Source organism: Zalophus californianus, chromosome 4 (genome assembly GCF_009762305.2).
Source record: "Zalophus californianus isolate mZalCal1 chromosome 4, mZalCal1.pri.v2, whole genome shotgun sequence".
NCBI lineage: Eukaryota > Metazoa > Chordata > Mammalia > Carnivora > Otariidae > Zalophus > Zalophus californianus.
This window is the reverse complement of record NC_045598.1, coordinates 133,709,856-133,732,934: the sequence shown is the minus strand read 5'-3', so window position 1 is coordinate 133,732,934 and position 23,079 is coordinate 133,709,856. Positions and strand designations below refer to the sequence as shown.

Here is a 23,079-nt window from a genome sequence, read left to right as displayed (position 1 = left end):
GTTGTTCAGTTGTTAAATCAGAAAAGAAATCCTCAAAGTATTGTATTTATTTGACAGATACGCAGCAAATAGAGTCTATTTCTCAAAATACATATAGTTATTTATTGTCTCAGTTGCAGTATTTGTACCAATATCTCACTTTGGCAAAACATTATCATCAGAACATATATTTGCATTTTACTTGTCATTGAACTCCTCATCACTGCAAATTAAGCATCTGCTCAGAGTGGATACATCCAAACCCTGCCTGGCAATTCACAAAGGGCAGTGCACATGTCTGTGATATAGTAATGGACTCACAAATATAGGTAGGCCTGAAATGAAAGGCTAGAATCAGTGTATTGCTACAAAGTTAAATGATGCTACTTTTTGTTTTTAATCAAGAAATCCAAATATATTTTTAAAATTAAATACAATTATTTAAGGACTACATAAAAATGAGTCAACATGATCATTCAAGTAAAAAATTTTATGGTATTTTATTTGGCCTTTGGATATTTTTATGAAATATAATTTAGAATGGGTACTTTACTATAGTTTCTTTACCAATTTAAAATAACTTAAAAAGTATAAAAATAATACAATTTGTTCCCATAATTTATGGGAGATCCTGAAGGACCTTCTTAGAAGTGGACCCAGGAAAACATTGTCTAAAGGAAATCACTAAATGATCCCTTCCAATTCTAAAGGTTATTTTCCAAGAAAGATCCAGTGGACATCCTAAATGCAGATTACATTACAATGCAAATATTTAGACATAACCCTTTAAAATTATTATGACTACTCCAACATGCCTAAAATTTTTCCAAAATAAAAAATTCTTTTCTTGGAGTTATCTAAAAGGAATATTGAGTCATAGATATGACATATTTTTATAATGTCACATTAGAAATTCTACAAACAGCTAAAGATTGTGTTAAAAAAGTTTTAAGTGATGGTATACATGTTGGACATGGTAAAGATAGAAACACTACTCTGCTCTAAAACCTCACTCATCTTAGGGAGATGAGGACATTTGGTCCCCCCAGTTAGAATATTTCTGTTATACTGGCTCTATGCCTTGGACACAGTTATAGCCCTTTGTAAATACATATTAAAGAAAAAATATAGAGAATATCTGTTGTACTTATCTGGTATATAAATCTAGAAAATTTGAAGCTTGATCTGAAGTACTATGATATCTATCAGAGGCAGTAGTTCTCAGTGCTTACAGATAGAGAGTGATGGGAATAAAATGCCAGGAGCTTCTAAGGACAACATAGGTTATCAGATCTCTCAGAGCAAAAGACAAAGTGGGCAACAGCAGAATCTCTAGTTAAATAATATAAAATTCTCTACATTTGTTGTTATGCTACTGGATATTAGATTTATTAAATTATGTTGTCTCTTTGTTTATACTTCATTATAATCTTTTTGAACAGACACAATTTGGAGGTTTGCTTCACTTCATATTATTACAACTGCTATGTATGGAATATAGAATCTTGTTAGAATCCAACAAGTCTTTCTTGATCAAGCCCTATTTTTTGAGACCCTGAAACAAATTCAACATAAACATATTTATTTTTACTATACAATATTAATTCTACTAAAAGCACTTCTATTACTTTAAAAATATTGCTTATTGGGGTGCCTGGGTTAGCTTAGTCAGTTAAGCATCTGACTTGATTTCAGTTCAGGTCATGATCTTAGGGTTGTGAGATCAAGCCCTGGTGGGCTCCATGCTGGGTATGGAGGCTGAAAAATAAAAATAAAAAATAAATACATAAAAATAAAAGTATCACTTATTACTAGAGAAATAGATGTTCATAATTAACAGAGACTCTAATGTTTAATTTCTCCAAAAAACCTAAAACATTTATGTATTGTGACTGAAATAAGAATTTGTTAGTTGATTTTCTTCTGTTTGGACTGTCAAGAAAAGGTTTTGAAATGAGAAAAGAAAATAGCCTGAATTTGTTCTTGCCACAGCAAATTTTTCTTCTAAAATAGGAAAGAATCTCTACAGTTTAAAATATAGTCAAGAGAATACAAAAACGGATTTATCTGTAAGAGAACCACATATCCATGGAAAGGAGTAGTTTTCACTTATCCTCTTTTCAGAGTTAGCTTTAAAAATTCCATGAACTGTCTCTCTCATGAGTCATTTAAAATTAATAATATTTTACTAAATATAAAATCCAAATTATTCTTTTGGTCTCTGGAATGACTAGTTAGCATTTGTGGCACATATGTATATATATATCATTTAAATTCTAATTCATGTATTCATTTATTTATTTTTTCATTCAAAACATACTTACTCAGCTTCCATCATGCCTGAAAATGTGCAGGGCATTGATTAGCACTGCGTAATAGATTTTGTGGATATTTTAAGGTTCAAATGAGTCAAAGCAAACATTCTTAAAAGGAGAAATACGATTATTATGATACTAACAAAATTCACTATTGAGTGTCTCGTTCTCCCCATATTGGTATTATCTATAGGTCTCTCATTCTTCTCCATTCTCTTAGAATGCTCCTATTATGAATTTCTTTAAATGTATCTATCTGCTTAGTAGTTCATTAACTATAACATGTTTTGGAGCTGTTCTTATAACAGTCTTTGATTGAGTTAATAATCATAAAGACGTAGTTGTCTGTCTTTACTATACTTCAGATCACCAGGCATATACCATGAACAAAATTATAGTAAGCATTTACTGCTACATTTTCCATTCCCAATCCTTCTTTTTGACCATTCAGCTCTCCCCAGAGATTGACACTCTCATGGTGCCTTTGCCTGCTGTTATACTCAGATGTCTTCTCTTGACAGATACCCTGATCAACTTCCTCCTTCTTTACATCCCCTGGCTCTCATCAAAATTTACTGGTTCTGCAAGCAATAATATACTCCTCTCTAATTCCTAAGGTAAGAACTTTTTAATCTAATAAACCCAAAGCACTGTTTCTATGAGATGAGTTCATTATAAAGAGCGGAGCTCTATGCCACAAACTCTAAAGTTGATCGCATCTGCTTTTTAACACTGATTTCCTGAGATGATTTTTGTACCTTTAACTGATAAGTATCCCTTTTTAAACTTTTACCATGAAACTTTTCAAATATTCACAAAATTAGAAAAATAACACATTGGACTCCCATGTAGCCATTATTAATATTTTGTTAATTGTATTTAATCTATCATCCCATCCCATTTTTCTGGAGCATTTTAAGGCATATCCCAAATAACTCATAATTTCACCTATTATAAATACTTCAGAATATAGTCCTACATAATAAATATATATAACATAACCACAATGCCAACATCACCTCCAACAACTGACAGTAATTTCTTAATCTCATTTTTAGTTGTCTCAAAAATGTTACTTTATAGCTGGCATGATCATATCAGTACCCAAATAAGCTCTGCATATGCCAAAGTCAATATTTTAATGGTTAATATTGCTACTTAGATAGAAAAGTTACGTCTGTACCACACTGCAAGATAAACACAATGGAAGACTGTTTCCTGTAGTAATTAAGTCTCTTAGCTCTATAGTCACAGTTTGGGCTCAGATCAGGGGCTGCATTACAAGCTGTATGATATTGGATAAATTAGTCTCTCTGAGCCTGTTTTTTCAACTGTAAAATGGGAGCTATGAGCATTTAAAATGGGTGTGTATATTATTTATTTTTAATTTTTTAAAAGATTTTATTCATTTATTTGAGAGAATCAGAGAGAGCATGAGCAGGGGGAGGGGCAAATGGAGAGGGACAAGCAGACCCCACTGAGTGGGAGCGTGACACAGGGTTCAATCCCAGGACCCCGGGATCATGACCTGAGCTGAAGTCAGACGTTTAACTGACTGACTCACCCAGGCACGCCTATATTTAAAAACAGTTTACATGGTCCTCAGAAATAGTCTTAATAAGTGCATTTATTTTATTAGTTAATGTAGGTGGTTTTTCCTTCCTTTGCATGTATATGTGTGTGTATGTTTACATTTTGCCTTAGAATATGAAAATCTTAAGCTACTAGGCTATCAAAGAAAAATAATCACAACAGACGTAATTCTTCTTGAAACTTATTTAAAGAAAGGAGGCCTTTCCAGATAGGTATACTAGCTAAGGTTTTAGAGATATAGACAAATTATAACTAATTGATGCCAGCCTTTCAACATGATTGAGAAACTTTATTGGTGAATTTCATAGTAGCTCCAGAGTGTGTGTGTGTGTGTCCTGAGTCCTTAATATGCATATTCCACTAACATAAGAATATCACAGAAACAATGCTCTAGAGTGTCAGATATTTCTATGAAATCCAATTGATTAAAGGTTTGAACAATGGCCCTAATTTGTTTGAAAACAATGAAAAGTGTAATTGTGTTCATTTAATCAAGGATACTAGAGTGCCATCTAGTGCCCAAGTTTCATGAACTGTAGACACATGGCCCTTAGGAACCCAGTATATAATGGAATAGGCATATACTACTCATACAAAGTATACAAAGTAACAGGAAATATTACAATTTCTCATTTTATACGATTTTCTTATGGAGCATAATCTGATGTTTATTTTGATGCCACATTTTAGGTTTTTAAAATATTAGATTTTTTTTTCAGTGATGTAAAACTACCATTTTTATTGTTATGTTAATCACCATACATTACATCATTAGTTTTTGATGTAGTGTTCCATGATTCATTGTTTCTGCATAACACCCAGTGCTCTACGCAGAACATACCCTCTTTAATACCCATCACCAGGCTAACCCATCCCCCTACCCCCTCCTCTCTAGAACCCTCAGTTTGTTTCTCAGAGTCCACAGTCTCTCATGGTTCGTCTCCCTCTCCAATTTCCCTCCCCCTTTCATTTTTCCCTTCCTGCTATCCTCTTCTTTTTTTTTAACATATAATGTATTATTTGTTTCAGAGGTACAGGTCTGTGATTCAACAGTCTTACACAATTCACAGCACTCACCATAGCACATACCCTCCCCAATGTCTAACACCCAGCCACCCAATCCCTCCCACCCCCCACCACTCCAGCAACCCTCAGTTTGTTTTCTGAGATTAAGAATTAGTCATATCAGTGAGGTCATATGATACATGTCTTTCTCTGACTGACTTATTTCGCTCAGCAAAATACCCTCCAGTTCCAACCCCGTCGTTGCAAATGGCAAGATTTCATTCCTTTTGATGGCTGCATAATATTCCATTGTGTATATATACCACTTCTTCTTTATCCATTCATCTGTCAATGGACATCTTGGCTCTTTCCATAGTTTGGCTATTGTGGACATTGCTGCTATAAACATCAGGGTGCACGTACCCCTTAGGATCCCTACATTTGTATCTTTTGGGTAAATACCCAGTAGTGCAATTGCCAGGTTGTATGGTAGCTCTATTTTAAACTTTTTGAGGAACCTCCATACTGTTTTCCAGAGTGGCTGCACCAGCTTGCATTCCCACCAACAGTGTAGGAGGGTTCCCCTTTCTCCACACCCCCACCAACATCTGTCGTTTCCTGACTTGTTAATTTTAGCCATTCTGACTGGTGTGAGGTGGTATCTCATTGAGGTTTTGATTTGGATTTCCCTGATGCCGAGCGATGTTGAGCACTTTTTCATGTGTCTGTTGGTCATTTGGATGTCTTCTTTGGAAAAATGTTCGTGCCTTCTGCCCATTTCTTGATTGGATCATTTGTTCTTTGGGTGTTGAGTTTGATAAGTTCTTTATAGATTTTGGATACTAGCCCTTTATCTGGTATGTCATTTGCAAATATCTTCTCCCATTCTGTCGTTGTCCTTGGTTTTGTTGACTGTTTCTTTTGTTGTGCAAAAGCTTATCTTGATGAAGTCCCAATAGTTCATTTTTGCCCTTGCTTCCCTTGCCTTTTATGATGTTTCTAGGAAGAAGTTGCTGCGGCTGAGGTCGAAGAGGTTACTGCCTGTGTTCTCCTTTAGGATTTTGATGGACTCCTGTCTCACATTTAGGTCTTTCAACCATTTGGAGTCTATTTTTGTGTGTGGTGTAAGGAAATGGTCCAGTTTCATTCTTCTGCATGTGGTGTCCAATTTTCCCAAAACCATTTCTTGAAGATACTGTTTTATTTCCATTGGACATTCTTTCCTGCTTTGTCAAAGATGAGTTGACCATAGAGTTGAGGGTCCATTTCTGGGCTCTCTATTCTGTTCCATTGATCTATGTGTCTGTTTTTGTGCCAGTACCATACTGTCTTGATGATGACAGCTTTGTAATAGAGCTTGAAGTCCGGAATTATGATGCCTCCAGCTTTGCTTTTCTTTTTCAACAGTCCTTTGGCTATTCGGGGTCTTTTCTGGTTCCATACAAATTTTATGGACAATAAACAAACCAAAAAAAATTTGTTTTTGTTCCATTTCTTTGAAAAAAGTGGATGGTATTTTGATAGGGATTGCATTAAATGTGTAGATTGCTCTAGGTAGCATCAACATCTTCACAATATTTGTTCTTCCAATCCATGAGCATGGAATGTTCTTCCACTTCTTTGTGTCTTCTTCAATTTCTTTCATGAGTATTTTATAGTTTTCTGAGTACAGATTCTTTGCCTCTTTGGTTAGATTTATTCCTAGGTATCTTATGCTTTTGGGTGCAATTGTAAATGGGATCGACTCTTTAATTTCTCTTTCTTCTGTCTTGTTGTTGGTGTATAGGAATGCCACTGATTTCTGTGCATTGATTTTATATCCTGCCACTTTACTGAATTCCTGTATGAGTTCTAGCAGTTTTGGGGTGGAGTCTTTTGGGTTTTCCACATACAGTATCATATCATCTGCAAAGAGTGAGAGTTTGACTTCTCCTTTGCTGATTTAGATGCATTTGATTTCTTTTTGTTGTGTGATTGCTGTGGCTAGGACTTCTAATACTATGTTGAATAGCAGTGGTGATAGCGGACATCCCTGCCGTGTTCCTGACCTTAGGGGGAAAGCTCTCAGTTTTTCCCCAATGTCAGCAGTATATTCTATCAGTTTTTCCTAAGATTTTGCATGTCATCATAAAACAGCATCAACATCTGGTGAAATCTGAGTAAACTGCAGGTAAAATCCTAATAACAGGTCAAGGGAACTTACATAGTGAGTAATAATACAATTATATTTTAGGAGATTCCTATATGTTAATGTGCTTTGTTCTTTACCTTTATTATCTCTAATACTAAGGAATTCTATGAGTGAGGTATTATAACCATTTTACAGATGTAATTAAATCTCAAAGAGTAATGTTTGCAACATTGCCTTGCTGGTAAGTGTAGAAGACTGTATGGTAAGTGTGTCTGATCTTCATGAGCTGACCCTGTGCTAGATTACATGCCCTCGAATTCCATAGTACTTCAATGATGCCAATTATCAAACCAAAGCACAAAAATGACCACTGATTAAAGCCAATAAAATATGTCATTGGTCTACTTATGACCTTATAACTGAAATCACCTCAAATATCTATGCCACAACTGTAGTTGTAAGAGAAACTAATAGAAAAATCAGATAATCAGATTATCTAGAAATAAGTTTTGCTCATGAAAAAAACATTTATTATTTTTTTAAATGTCATTAAATTATACAAGAAGTATTGGTATCTCTTTCACTCTTATCATAGTTTATCAATTATTAATTTTGGCATTATCAACATTTTGGGCCAAATATTCTTTTACGTCAGGAGCTGTCCTTCAAATTATAAAGAGAATATGGTTCCCAACCATCTATGCCCGGTATCAGAATCATGAAATTTGTGTGGTGATTCTTGAGGAAGGCCCTCTGCTAATAGTTCCCACCTTCTTAATTTTATATATATACTCCTTCCAAAAGAATGTTGAAAATAATTAGACTTGTATAGGTAGTAGAGCAGAACAGTTGTGAATAAGACCGGGTCTCTATTCTGTTGTGCTTAATGTCTAATAAAGTGAAATATTACTTTTAATCAAAGTTTAAGAATTACCTCACAGCAGAAATTAATTTCAAAATTATATCCTGATAGATATAGGCTCTGGTAGGATCTTTTCTGCAAGGCCTGATCCCAAGACTTTTCTTTTTTTTTAAGATTTTATTTATTTATTTGAAAGAGAGAGACACAGTGAGAGAGAGAGAGCACAAGCAGGGGGAGTGGGTGATGGAGAAGCAGGCTTCCCACTGAGCAGGGAGCCTGATGCGGGGCTCGATCCCAGGACCCCGGGATCATGACTCGAGCCGAAGGCAGACGCCCAATGACTGAGCCACACAGGTGCCCCCCAAGACTTTTCTATTTGCAAAGGCTAATCATGTAAATGATGAAAGCAGTATAGATTTCCCATAATTTTATGGTTTATCTTCATTTATGTCATTTATAGAAAATTGACACCTAATTTTAGGTGGGACATTTTAATGAACAGACAAAAAATAAACAAGTAGTTCCATACCACCTCCATATAAGGCCATTCTCTCTCCTCTTCTCTGTCTCTCTCTGTCTCTCTGTCTCTCTCCCTTTATACATGTATGTATATGTATATAGTTAGGTGGTAGAAAGAAGTTAGAAGTAGACTGAAAAATGAGCGAAGATAATCTAGAAGGTAAAAAAAATGGAAGCAATATGACATAGTGAGGGGGACTTGACAGACATTTCAAAGATAATTTTAGTATAATTTCTAACTAGTTGTATGACTGGGTAAAGCTTCATAAATATTTTTTGAAAAAATAAAAAGAATAACTGAACAGAGTCTCATTTTCCTTTTGTAGAAAGAAAAGAATTATATATACTCTTCATATCACTCAAGAAACTTACAAATATTAAGTGAACTAATGAGGTCAGAGGTACATTATTTGTAAAGATCAAATAAGATGTGTATTATAAATACCCTGATTTCCCATTAAAATTTTCAAAAATTTCTAAAATGATAACAATTGTTAATAGCATTGTAAAACATTAAGTCATAGCCTGGGCAAAATTTCAACTAAGTGCCTAGTCACTCCTTTTCATTTTCCAAATTATTATTATTTTATTTTATATGCAAATAATGAATCATGGAACACTACATCAAAAACTAATGAGGTAATGTACGATGATTAACATAATAAAATAAAATTTAAAAAATAAATAAAATAAAAAACGACATTCAGATCTATATAAAGAAAGGAAGAGCATTTTCCAAATTATTTTAACAATACTTACTAAACATGGGGTCCAATTTTTCTATTTGAAGTTTTCCTCTACCAGTATAATTTTTTTGGCTTTTTGCATTTGACTTTGTCTTGGTAATATCAATAATAATTCCTGAATTCAATAAGTACTTTTTAGTGGTTAGAAATTATCATCATCTTTTGATGATCTTTTAGCAAGCTCATAGTACTTTTATATATATATCTGTGATTTTTCCTCATCTTTGTGAATAACAAAGCAAGTAAACAGAAAGTAAATGAAGTAAATTGTATGGAGAATTAATTTAGTGGGCATGTACAATTTTGCCTATAAACAGCTGGCTCAGGGCTACGCTATTGGAGATAGGTTACCGGCTGTGATATGTTAGAGTCCTAGAAAGCTATGTATAAGTTTAAATTCATTAAGTTTAACACAATTTCCCCAAGTAATAAAAGAATCTTTCATGATGAAGCAACAGAATTAACAAAAAACCTTATATAAATGAAGTTGACTTACATATATATACAGGTAGTAAGCTATATATTTATTCTTAGTTCAATTTTTGAGAAAAAAAATTGTATCCAATCACATCAAAATATGTATTTTAAGAACAAAACACTAAAGTAATAGAAGATATGGATAAACTTTATAATAAAGTTTTTAAATGTGCAAGGGATGAACCAAATATCAAAAGGAAAACTGGAGTATTCTTTTAGAAAATGAAGTTACTTCTATCAAGTAAAAATTCACCTTATTTCAACTGCTTTGCATGTTCATGTTCTGGCATATTGGGTTTTCTTCAAGAGAAGCACTAATTTACTTTGTAGTGTGGAGAAACTTTATTAGTATTTACAAGTTCAATGCTGCCTTGTCTTATGAAACATGTTATTAACTGTTAACCCACACAACACCCCTTGTTAAATAGCTCATTATTATTATCTTCACTTTCCAGCTGAAAAAACACACCAAGAAAGGTCACAGAGTGAGTCAAGGCCAGGATTAGCAATGAAAAGCACCCAGTTGTTGGTGCTTTCCTTGGTCTACCTGGCCACACTAACTAGGTGAGATGGCCTGCCTGGAGAGCCACAAAGAATGGGAGCTGACCCAGAGCTTGTGTAACCAAACTCCTAATAAAGACAGCCTGTGTAGTCCTTGCCTTGGGACTTCATACAAGTTACCCTAAATTTGAATTGGTGGGGCCCTCACTAATATTCTTGACCTAGATCCTGAATGTTGCCCTTACTATTCCCTCACCTCATGTCACCATCACTACTGAAACCCTATGAGTTTACCTGTGGTTTGCTCTACTCTGAACCCATTTCTAAGGAGAGAAAAGTAAATAGTGCTGAGGGCATTTTACAACCTAGGTGATATTTCTGGAGGAACTGCAATCTGTATTAATTCTCTTAAAAAATGAGACCAAATTTATAATCTTTGTGGGTTTTTTTATCTAAATGTTTGAGAAAAATAAATGCACATATAATAAAAACTAACTGAAATTCTAGAGAGTGGCTGGGGTAGAAGCAAGAGATACAGTATATTTTATGAAATACTGACAATGAAAAATAGACAGTGAAGACATGAATTTTCTAAATAATTAACTTACTATTGTTAAGTTTTTCACATTAGCAAGCACTTTAACCTTAAAAAGAAGTATGATCAAGGAAAATAGAAAAGAACTCTTAAAACCAACTAATAGCAAACAAAAATACTGGGGCTTTATTGGAACTACACAGCTTTTACGGTTTTTGAAATGTAGAGGACATGGGTTATCAATAATGTTTATCAAAAACATATTCTTATTTTAATTAATCTAATATCTCACTAGGAAATAAATACAATTGATCAAAGAGGCATATAAAGGTTTACCTATTGGTAAAATATCCTACTAATATTATATAGTATTTAATATATTTGATGTAACTGATGAAATTTATAAAATGTTTTGCTTTGTATAATGAAATACAGTCCTAAGTTATTTTTTCTTTAATTTAAATGAAATGAGAAAAACATTTCCCAGGATGGGGGGAAATAATAAAATATGTTTAAGCTGACAGGATAAAACAAAATAGAACTTCAGATTATCCCATTATTTACTAAAGCAACTGAATATATTATTGGTTTTCATACTAAAAAATCACATTTCAAAATCTAGCCCAGATGACTTCACTATTGAATTCTTCCACACATTTAGGAAGAAATAATAATTCTACACAACACTTTCACCGAAGAGAAAAACAAGGAACAGTCTCCAGCTCACCTTATGGGATCAGCACAGTCTTTACTCTAAAATTTTAAAAGGGCATAACGAGGAAGGAAAATTACAGACAAATTTCTTTGGAAAACATAGTTGAAAATTTCTAAATGAAATATGAGCAAATAAAACCATAAAACAGACAATATTACAACATTAAGTAAGGTTTATTTTAGATCTAAAGAGAAGTTTAACATCATTCAGAAAGCAATCCATCTAATTCATCACACTGACAGAATAAAGGGGTAAATGGCGTAATTATAGCAATAGATACAGGAAAAGCTTTTGATAAAAGTCAATATTCTCCCATGATAAAAACTTTTAGCAAACTAAAAATAGAGGAGAATCTTCTTAATCTGGTAAGGGATATCTACAAATATCTACATAATACATTATATTTAATTAAGACATATCAAAAATTTCCCATCAAGACTGGGAACAAGAAAGTCTGATAACATCTCTTTCATTTAACTTTGCACTGGATGCCCTAGCCTGTGCAATAATATTATCAAAAGAAATAAAAATTATAAAGTTTGGAAAAGAATAAATAAATGGACACTGTTTGCAAGTGATATTATCATGTACACAAAATATCCAGAAGCATTCATAAACTGTTAGAATCAATAAGTAAATTTAACATGAAAATAAAAATTTTTTTAGAAGATAAAAATTTTAAAAGAAGATATTAATTTTAGCATCAATCACATAAAATTCTTATATATTTAATAAAAATTGTGCAAAATCTTTGCACATAAAATTATAAAATATTACTTAGAAAAATTAAAGGAGAGGTAAATAAATGAAAGAATTTATTAAAGATTGTAAATATATTCTTTCCCAAATTACACAGATTAATTAAATAGGTTCAATTCAATCCCAATTAAAGTCAAAATTTTATTTTATAGACATTAATAAGTTTATTTTAAAATTCAAATCAAAATGCAAAAAGGTCAAGATGAGGCAAGGCGATCTTAAATGAAAATAGTCAGAGGGACCATGAGAGACTATGGACTCTGAGAAACAAACAGGGTTCTAGAGGAGATGGGGTTGGGGGGATAGGTTAGCCTGGTGATGGGTATTAAAGAGGGCACATATTGAATGGAGCACTGGGTGTTATATGCAAACAATGAATCATGGAACACTATATCAAAAACTAATGATGTACTGTACGGTGATTAACATAACATAATAAAATAAAATTTAACAGTAAAAAAAAAGAAAACAAAGAGTATTTACATTACCATACACCAAGACTTACCAAGAGATCATAATAAGGAAGATTTTATGATATTGACACAAGAATAGAAAATCTGGCCCATGGCATATAATAAAGCATCCAGAAAACAGAATCATATAAACAGCCACAGACTTATGATAGAGGTGACATTGCTTTGCAGTGGGGGAAAATTAGGTTAATAAATCTTAATCTTTATGTCCTAAATACACCAAAATTGATTCCAGATGAAGTGTAGATCTAAATGTAAAGTACAAAACAATAAAGGTTGTAGGAGATAATATATGTGAATGTTTTCATGACCAAAATAACAGCTTTCTTAATGAGGAAACAAAAGGCATTGCTAAAGATAACACTAATAATTTGTGCCTATTTATCAAAATACTCCATGAAGACAGTTTAAAAGGCAGAATGAGAAAAAAACATATATATATATGTATATATATGATACACACATATACACACACAGAGACACATACATACATAATTATATACAATGTTCAGGAAAAATAAACAAACTACATAAAAAACTTCTACAACTCAAGAAACATAGATAGATGACCCCACAGAAAATAGTAGGCAAAACATCTGGACAGGCATTTCACAAAGAGGCTATCCAATGGCTAATAAACACATGTAAAAGTTATCAACACCATTAGCCATCAAGTGCATACAAATTAAAACCACAATGTGACAAATATGTCTAAGATCTACAAGAGGAAAACTATTAATTTCTGATGAATGAAATCAAATAAGAACTAAATAAATGGAAAGGTATTCCATGACCATGAATAGGAAGGAAGACTCAGTATTGTCAACGTATCAGTGGTTCTTGATCTACAGATTCAGTACAATCCCAATCAAAATCTCAGCAAGGTATTTTGTGGATGTTGACAAACTGATTCTAAAGTTTAGATGGATAAGCAAAAGAACCAGAAGAGTTAGTGTAATATTGAAGAACAACGCCAGGGGATTCACAGGACCTGAATTTGAGACTTACTGTAAAACTACAGTAATCAAGACAACGTGATATTAGTGAAAGAATAGAGAAGTACATCAATGGAACCAAATAGCAAAACCAGAAATAGACCCATGCAAACACAGTCAATTGATTTTTGGCAAAGGAGCAAAGGCAATAAAATAGATCACAGATAGTCTTTTCAATAAATGTTATGGAACAACTGGACATACACATGTTGATGAATAATGAATCTAGATTCATCAAAAAAAAAAAGGATCTAGATAATCTAGACAGACTTTGTGCCCTTCACAAAAATTAACTCAAACTGGATCATAAAATTCAAAATAAAACTCCTAGAGGATAACATAGGAGAAAAGCTAGATGACCTTAGATATGATGATGACTTTTTAGATATAACACCAAAGGCACAATCCATAAAAGAAATAATTGATAAGCTGGACTTCATTAAAATTAAAACTTCTGTGAAAGGCCATGTCAAGAGAATAAGAATACAAGCCCACAGACTGGGAGAAAATATTTGCAAAAATACATCTGATAAAGGCCTGTTATCCAAACTATACAAAGAAGTTTTTTTTTTTTTTTTTAAGATTTATTTATTTATTTGAGACAGAAAGAGAGAGTGCCCGCACATGAGTGGGGGGAGGGGCAGAGGGAGAAAGAATCCTCAACCAGACTCCCCACTGAGCACAGAGCAGGTCTTGATCCCAGGACCCCAAGATCATGACCTGAGCTGAAATCAAGAGTCGACACTTAACCAACTGAGCCACCCAGGCACCCCTAAAATATACAAAGAACTCTTAAAACCCAACAATAAGAAAATGAACTACTGATTTTAAAATGGGCCATATGATTGCATTTCTTATTAATTGGCTTATATAATTGGCTGCTCCCATGTTAGGGACATAGATATTTACAATTGTTAGATCTTCTTGTTGGATAGACCCTTTAAGTAGGATATAGTGTCCTTCCTCATCTCTTATTACAGTCTTTGGTTTAAAATCTAATTTGTCTGATATAAGGATTGCCACCTCAGCTTTCTTTTGGTGTCCATTAGCATGGTAAATGGTTTTCCACCCCCTCACTTTCAATCTGGGGGTGTCTTTGGGTCTAAGATGAGTCTCTTGCAGACAGCATATCAATGGGTCTTGTTTTTTAATCCAATCTGATACCCTGTGTCTTTTGATTGGGGCATTTAGCCCATTTACATTCAGGGTAACTACTGAAAGATATGTATTTAGTGCCATTGTATTGCCTGTAAGGTGACTGTTACTGTATATTGTCTCTGTTCCTTTCTGGTCTATGTTGCTTTTAGGCTCTCTCTTTGCTTAGAGGACCCCTTTCAATATTTCTTGGAGAGCTGGTTTCGTGTTTGCAAATTCCTTTAGTTTTTGTTTGTCCTGGAAGCTTTTTATCGCTCCTTCTATTTTCAATGACAGCCTCGCTGGATACAGTATTCTTGGCTGCATATTTTTCTCATTTAGTGCTCTGAAGATATCATGCCAGTCCTTTCTGGCCTGCCAGGTCTCTGTGGATAGGTCTGTTGCCAATCTAATGTTTCTACCATTGCAGGTTACAAAACTCTTCTCCCGAGCTACTTTCAGTATTTTCTCTTTGTCTCTGAGACTCGTAAGTTTTACTATTAGATGTCAGGGTGTTGACCTATTTTTATTGATTTTGAGAGGGGTTCTCTGTTCCTCCTGGATTTTGATGCCTGTTTCCTTCCCCAAATTAGGGAAGTTCTCTGCTATAATTTGCTCCAATATACCTTCGGCCCCCCTCTCTCTTTCTTCTTCTTCTGGGATCCCAATTATTCTAATATTGTTTTGTCTTATGGTATCACTTATCTCTTGAATTCTGCCCTCATGATCCAGTAGCTGTTTCTCTCTCTTTTTCTCAGCTTCTTTATTTTCCATCATTTGGTCTTCTATATCACTAATTCTCTCTTCTGACTCATTTATCTTTGCAGTTAGAGTTTCCATTTTTGATTGCACCTCATTAATAGCCTTTTTGATTTCGACTTGGTTAGATTTTAGTTCTTTTATTTCTCCAGAAAGGGTTTCTCTAATATCTTCCATGCTTTTTTCAAGCCCAGCTAGTATCTTTAAAACCATCATTCTGAACTCTAGTTTTGACATCTTACTAATAATGTCTGTATTGATTAGGTCCCTGGCAGTCAGTACTGCCTCTTGTTCTTTTTTTTTTTGAGGTGATTTTTTCCATTTTGTCATTTTGTCCAGAGGAGAATAGATGAATGAGAGAACAAAATGCTAACAGGGTAACAACGACCCCAGAAAAATATACACTAAACAAATCAGAAGAGACCTGAAACCGGGGTAAAAGAAAGAAAAAGAAAGAAAAAAAAAAAGAAAAGAAAAAGATTTAAAAAAATAGAATATGATCAAATATGATCAGGCTGGTGCACAGATCAGTGTCACACACTAGATTTTGGGCTTATTTTGGTCTATTAGAAGAAAGTGCCTCCCAAAATTTTAAGGTGATAGACACTGGGGAGCGTATGTGCTATGGTGAGTGCTGTGAATTGTGTAAGACTGTTGAATCACAGACCTGTACCTCTGAAACAAATAATACATTATATGTTTAAAAAAAAAAGAAGATAGCAGGAAGGGAAAAATGAAGGGGGGGAAATCAGAGGGGGAGACGAACCATGAGAGACTATGGACTCTGAGAAACAAACTGAGGGTTCTAGAGAGGAGGGGGGTGGGGGGGATGGGTTAGCCTGGTGATGGGTATTAAAGAGGGCACATATTGAATGGAGCACTGGGTGTTATACACAAACAATGAATCATGGAACACTACATCAAAAACTAATGATGTAATGTATGGTGATTAACATAATAAAATAAAATAAAATGGGCCAAAGATCTAAACAGACATTTCTCCAAAAAAATATGCAGAGAGTAAGTAAGCATATGAAAAGATGTTCTACATCATATGTCACCAAAAAAATACAAATTAAAGTAACAGTGAGATGTTACTACATAGGTATTAGAACGGACAAAATTTGGAACACTGACAACACCAAATGTTGGCAAGAATGTGGAACAATGGGAACTTTTATACATTGCTAGTGAAAATGCAAAATGGAACAGACACTTTAGAACACAGTTTGGTGACTTCATACAAAACTAACATATTCTTACCATTGATCCAGCAGTAACTCTCCTCAGTAATTACCTAAAGGAGTTGAGAACATGTCCACACAAAAAACCTGCACACAGATGTTTACAGAAGCTTTATCCAGAATTGCCAAAATTTGAAAGCAACCAATATTTCCCTCAGGGGGTGAATGAATTAATAAACTGGAATACAATAGAAAATTATAGAATTCTAGATTCCAAACAATAGAATATTATTCAGTTCTAACAAGAAATGAGCTATCAAGCCATGAACAGACATGGACGAACCTTAAATGAATACTGTTAAGTCAAAGAAGCCAGTGTGAAAAGGCTACACACTCTATAATTCCAACTATTTAACATTCTGGAAAGAAAAAATTGTGGAAACAGGAAAAAGATAATTGGATCATTGTGGGCAGGGGATGGGATAAATGGAGCACAGAGGATTTTTAGGGCAGTGAAAATTCCCTGTATCATATTATAATGATGGATACATGTCATTACACATTTGTCCAAACCCACAGAACATACAACAGGAAGACTGAATCTTAATGTAAACTATGGTCTTTGGGTGATTATGATGTATCAATGCAGGTCTTCGATACTAATAAAGGTACCACTGGTGTGGAATGTTGATAATGGGGGAGGATGCATGGATGGGGGGAGGGGACAAATGGGAAATCTCTGTACCTTCCTCTTGGTTTATTATGAACCTAAAACTGCTCTAAACAAATTAAAGTCTTTAAAAAAAATTACATAAAACACACACACACACACACACACACACACACACACACACACACACAATGACACCACTATACATCTGCCAGAAATGCTGGGGGGCAAGTACTGCCAGTGAGAATATGAGTAAGTACAATGTTTCTGGAAAGCTGTCTAGCAGTATATCTCCTAAAGCAAAACATATCAATATCTTATGACACAACAAATACACTATTGGATATTGCAAATGTGAACATATATGTTCACTTAAAGACAAGTCAAAAAATTAACAATTTCATTATTTGACATAGTGAAATTCTGGAAGCAACCTAAATATCCATGAATAGAAGAACGTACATAATTTTAGAATATTGATATTCTAAATGGAATACTGCATGACAATGAGAATGAGCAATCTATTTCTATAAGCAACAACATGAATAGTCTCACAGACATAGCACTGAGTAAAAGAAAACAGACATATACACAAAAATACTATACGATTACATTTATATAAATGTCCCCAATAGGCAAAACCAATCTGTGTGATAGAAGTCATAACAGAGTTCTCTTTGGGGATGTGGGAGGAGCCAAGTCAATGTGAGTTGGCCAAGCAGAATAATATTGGTGATGTTCGGCCAGATCTAAGAATGGAATGGTGGTGGTGGCTAGGAGAGTATAAGGGAAGCTTCTAATAATATTGTATATCTTGATCTGGGAGGTAATTACAAAGGTGTGATTAATAGATAAAAATAATTGAAATATACTCTTAAGATCATATATCTATATTTGTTATGCATTATACATTCTTAGAAAATTAAATAAAAAGCAGAGATCACTTCAAAGACAAAGGGTATAAAATTTTTTCTTTTTTTTCATAATTGTATAACAATGACTAAATGCAAGTAACAAATCCAAGCTAAATAGATCAAGATAAGGCTAAGAGGAAAAACCACTGCTTAATCCCGCAACCAAAATTCAACAATTTCTATTATTTGCCAACAGATATTTTCTCATTAAGCAGCCATTGTTCATAGATGTCAATTGTTTTCAGATGAGATAAATATTTCCTTCCGTAGGTGTATATTGCCTTTCTTAAATCCAGGCACTACTGCACAAATAAATTCTCAAGTCATAAAGGAGATCAGTTCAGCCAACATACCACCACTACTAAAATATAAATCCAAAGTACACATTTCTCTTGCCATGAACCAAATTCAAAATGTTCAGGTTATCTGTAGTGAAGCCTGAGTATGTTTTATTCCCTTCTTGATTCAAAACACCAGAGAGATCCTTCATGCCAGCTGGTTGCAGCAGAAGCCAAACAGAAATGAAACAGCAAATTATAAAGCCACCAGTGCTGCCTCCCACTTAAACACCCTGCCCTGTTATCAAATGTCATACTGGTCCTCATTCCAGCATCCTCCCCTTGGATTGGCGACCTAGCATTTTAGTTTTAAACACTCTATCCATAATAATAATAAAACAAACCAGGTTTCCTAAATCTACTCCCTAGATGCAGGCACAGACACTCTTCAGCTTTGCATACTATTACTCATGTCGAGATAACTTTATTATGGTTACTCTGATTATTAATACTTTCCTGGCTAATCAGTGTCTTTGAGGCCCCTGCACATTGAGCCACAGCCATTCTATTTCAGTCCCTTACCCACCCCATTCCTTTAGCAAATTTAGGATGAAAGACAAACAGACCAGGTCCTAGGGGCATTATCACTACTCATGCTGCTCTGAGCACCCTGAGACTCAGGTCATACACACACCCCATGACAGCTTCATTATCATGGGTTAAAGAGGTAATATGTGTTCCTAAAGAGAAGCGTATTCATTCATTCATACTGGAGTTAGGGCATAAGAAATTTCCCTTTTATTTCAGTTTACTATTTCATATTGTTGAGGCATAATGTATATAACAGGACCTGCTCATATAAGACATATATTGTCTTTGTCAAAAATAATTCAATAAATACAATCCCATATTCTAGCATCAACTGAAAGAATTACAAAATCTTAGCACTGAACAAGATTAATCAAATTATAAAACAAATTTATAGATGAAAACATGACTAGGAAAGATCCATGACTTGCTCAAGATCACACCACTACTCATTTGGTATTAAGTAATCTGCTTATATTTCATTACTGTGTGACAGAGGTAAATAGAGAAAGAAATGGAGTAATTTTCTAGCCTCTGGAAAACTGGGTAGTAGAATATTCTCAAAAATGTGTTACTGATGGGGGTGCATAGTAACAATTTTTGAGACAACTGACTTAGGTAGGCTACACTCCTTTGCTAGCATGATATTTAGTAGGATATATTTCATTTATATATGTATTATATATGTATATACATGTATTATGTATTATATATGCACACACATAATATATGTATATATATGCTATATGTGTATCATGCATGTACATATATTACCACTTTTTGAGAACTGAAAACTCAAAATCCTCAGAAATTTAAGAAAGCATGTGATTGTAGACTATAACTTCTTAAGCCAAGACTCAAAGACTTTAAGAGATCTCAGAAGTTGAAAGGGTCTACGAACCAGCTGATATTTGTAAAGTATTTGTATATGCATATATGTGTATATTTCAGCATGTCTGGAATATGTGTTTATAGCTTTTACTAGATTCTCAAAGGGTCTATCACTAAGAACAGTTTAAGCATCAGTGTTCTATACTCAATTTTGTATTATTTGTTCAGGGTCACTCAACCAAAAGAACTGCTTTCCTTTGAATCTCTTAATAGAATAATCCATATTTTGTACCCTTCAGTGTAAACCTAGTCGCATCTAAAATCTGGAGAGTGTGAGTTAGGTCAAGCCCTAATCAAGTTTGATTTTCATAACATGAATATTCCAAACTTAACGGATCAGTTTTACTGAGTCCAATAGAATTCCTTCAAAAGTGGTAGCACACAGCCAAACTCGCACACTGTCTTTCAGGATCCCAAATCAATTCACGCAATGACTGCCAAATGGTGTATTTCAATAACTATATCACATTGGCACTATTATATAAATTCCTGTAAGGAACAGACTGAGGGATCCCAATTACCAAGGGAAATTGGTTGCTGGTATGGTACAAGCAAGGAGGACTATGTTTGGAACCCAGGAGATTTTCTGAGGTTCTTTTTAGTACTTCCATGCCAACAGTAAAGACTAATGGAAAAATACAGGAACCAGAAAAGGCAGCTTGAGGATTCAGAACTTTCAGGAAAGAAAGATTTGGATCTACATCACCAGTTCCAAGAAACTATGATCCTACCTTACATTCTTTTAAGGTCCCATGAAATCTATAAGAGCTTTAAATGCTACCAAACTGGAACGGGTATTTGCAAAACCATTCCTTGCTTCCCTGGATGGTCACCGAGATGATGTCAATGCTTGGCAATGCATCCAAAGAGCCTGGTTATGGTCCTTTCTGGAGCATATGATGGAGAGGTTAGAATTTGGAACTTGACAAATGAAAATTATCTGTACAGTACAAACACATGAGGGTTTTATACAAAGAATATGTACTCATTCATGTGGGACATTTTTTTTTTTTTTTTTACCATTGGTGATGACAAAACTGTGAAGTAGTGGAAAATGGATGGAGAAGAGGAGGAACCAACCATCGCATACAATATTAGGAAAGGGAGTATATACAGGAATTGATCATCACTGGAAAGAAGCTGTTTTTGCCACATGTGAACATCAAGTAGACATTTGGGATGAACAAAGAACCAATCCTATATGTTGTATGACCTGGGGATTCAACAGTATAAATAGTGTTAAATTTAACCCAATTGAGACATTTTTCTTGGGAAGTTGTGCTTCTGACAGGAATATAGTGCTTCATGATATGAGGCAAGCTACTCCTCTAAAAAAGGTCATCTTAGAGATGAGAACAAATACAATTTGTTGGAACTTTATAGAAGCTTTCATTTTTACTGCAGCAAATGAAGTTACAACTTACATACTTTTGATACACATGCACTGCACACTCTTGTAACTGTACATGTGATCTGTGGTGCTTGATGTGGATCACTTTCCCACTAGGAAAGAGTTTGTGTCTCTTAGTTTTTATAAAGCTATTTGAATTTTTCCTGTGGACAAAAATAGAAGCAGGGAAGTCTATCACACAAAAAGAATGCAACATGTTATCTGGGAAAAATGGACTTCTAACAGCAAATATATTATGTGTGGATCTGATGAAATGAACATTGGGTCATGGAGAGCTAATGCTTCCGAAAAATTGGGTATACTTACATCACGAGAAAAAGCAGCCAAAGATTATAACCAGAAATTGAAGGAGAAATTTCAACATCATCCTCATATAAAATGCATTGCTTGTCATCAATATCTATCAAAATCTATCTACAGCCAGATCCAGGAACAGCATATCATGAAAGAAACTTTTCAATGAAAGGAAGTGAATCATCTCAAACACAGAAAGCCTGGATCTGTGTAGATGGTGTCAGAAAAGAAGAAATACATAGTGGCAGTTGTGAAATAACACTTGGTATTCCTACCAGTCCTGACATATAATTATTTGTTACATTTTTATTTGCAAACTCAGTAAATAAAAATACTGGCTCTAGAATAATAAATTCAGCTACATGTGTAGAACACTACCCTGAAATTTTATCCTGAAAGGTGGTCTGGTTGATAAGACTATTCAATATATTATCCTTGATCTGCTTTCTTATTTCATTGAGGAATACAGCATTTGCCAACTTACCTACTTTTACTGTTAGAAAATGTAGATATACTTTCACACTGATCTATTATTGTAGATATACTATACATCTGAATTTACATTTAAGATCAAACATCTTTTTGTTAACTTTAATATTACTTTGGGTAATTATTGCAATGATTCTTCCTATGATTACCTATAACGTGGAAGAATTACGTCAGAACTTTTTTGATTCAATAATTTTCTGTGCTTTATTTGTATTTGGCTTTTTGATACTTTAAAGATGATCACTTATATAACTTTTATAAATAATAATTATAATTTATAGTCAAGTCAAGATAATAAAACATCCTTTTTCTCAGAAAAAAATTCCTGTAGGGAACAAATTGTGTTGACTGTTTCCAAACCTAAGCATTTTTCATTATTAAAGTTTGTTGATCTTCTAATAACAGCATTTAGGAGTGTTACTGTCTGCCATTTGTTTATTTTTTGTCTTATGTTTTCTCTAAAATGTAAGCCTGGTGAAGGCAAGGACTGGCTCATGCTTCATCTGTCCCAACTTTCTTCTGGGGAGACTTCCTGTACTGCAAAGGCCAGAAAGCTAAAAAATAACCTTTTCCTGAACAGATTCCAGGTAAGTTTCCAGAAGTGACTTGTATTCTTGAATCATATACACGCATCTATTCACATGTGGAATTATGTTAAACGTGGGAAGAAGCAGAGCTTATACAAGGTATCCATTTTGCCAGTGCAAATCTATCAGGTCTGATGAGGCTTTGGAAACTAGGGTTCTAGAAGCTGCTCTCTGATCTTGGAATGGCAGCTAAAGTGCTAAGATCTACACTCACCAACTAAACAAATCTTTCTGATTCTCCATCTCCTCTCTTGGAAAACTTTTTTTAAAAAAAT

General features: G+C 34.1%; 1 pseudogene; it reads left to right on the top strand.

Moving 5' to 3' along the window:
• Positions 1-9,443: 9,443 nt before the first annotated feature.
• On the top strand, positions 9,444-21,987 carry LOC113925759 (annotated as a pseudogene).
• Positions 21,988-23,079: the final 1,092 nt, after the last annotated feature.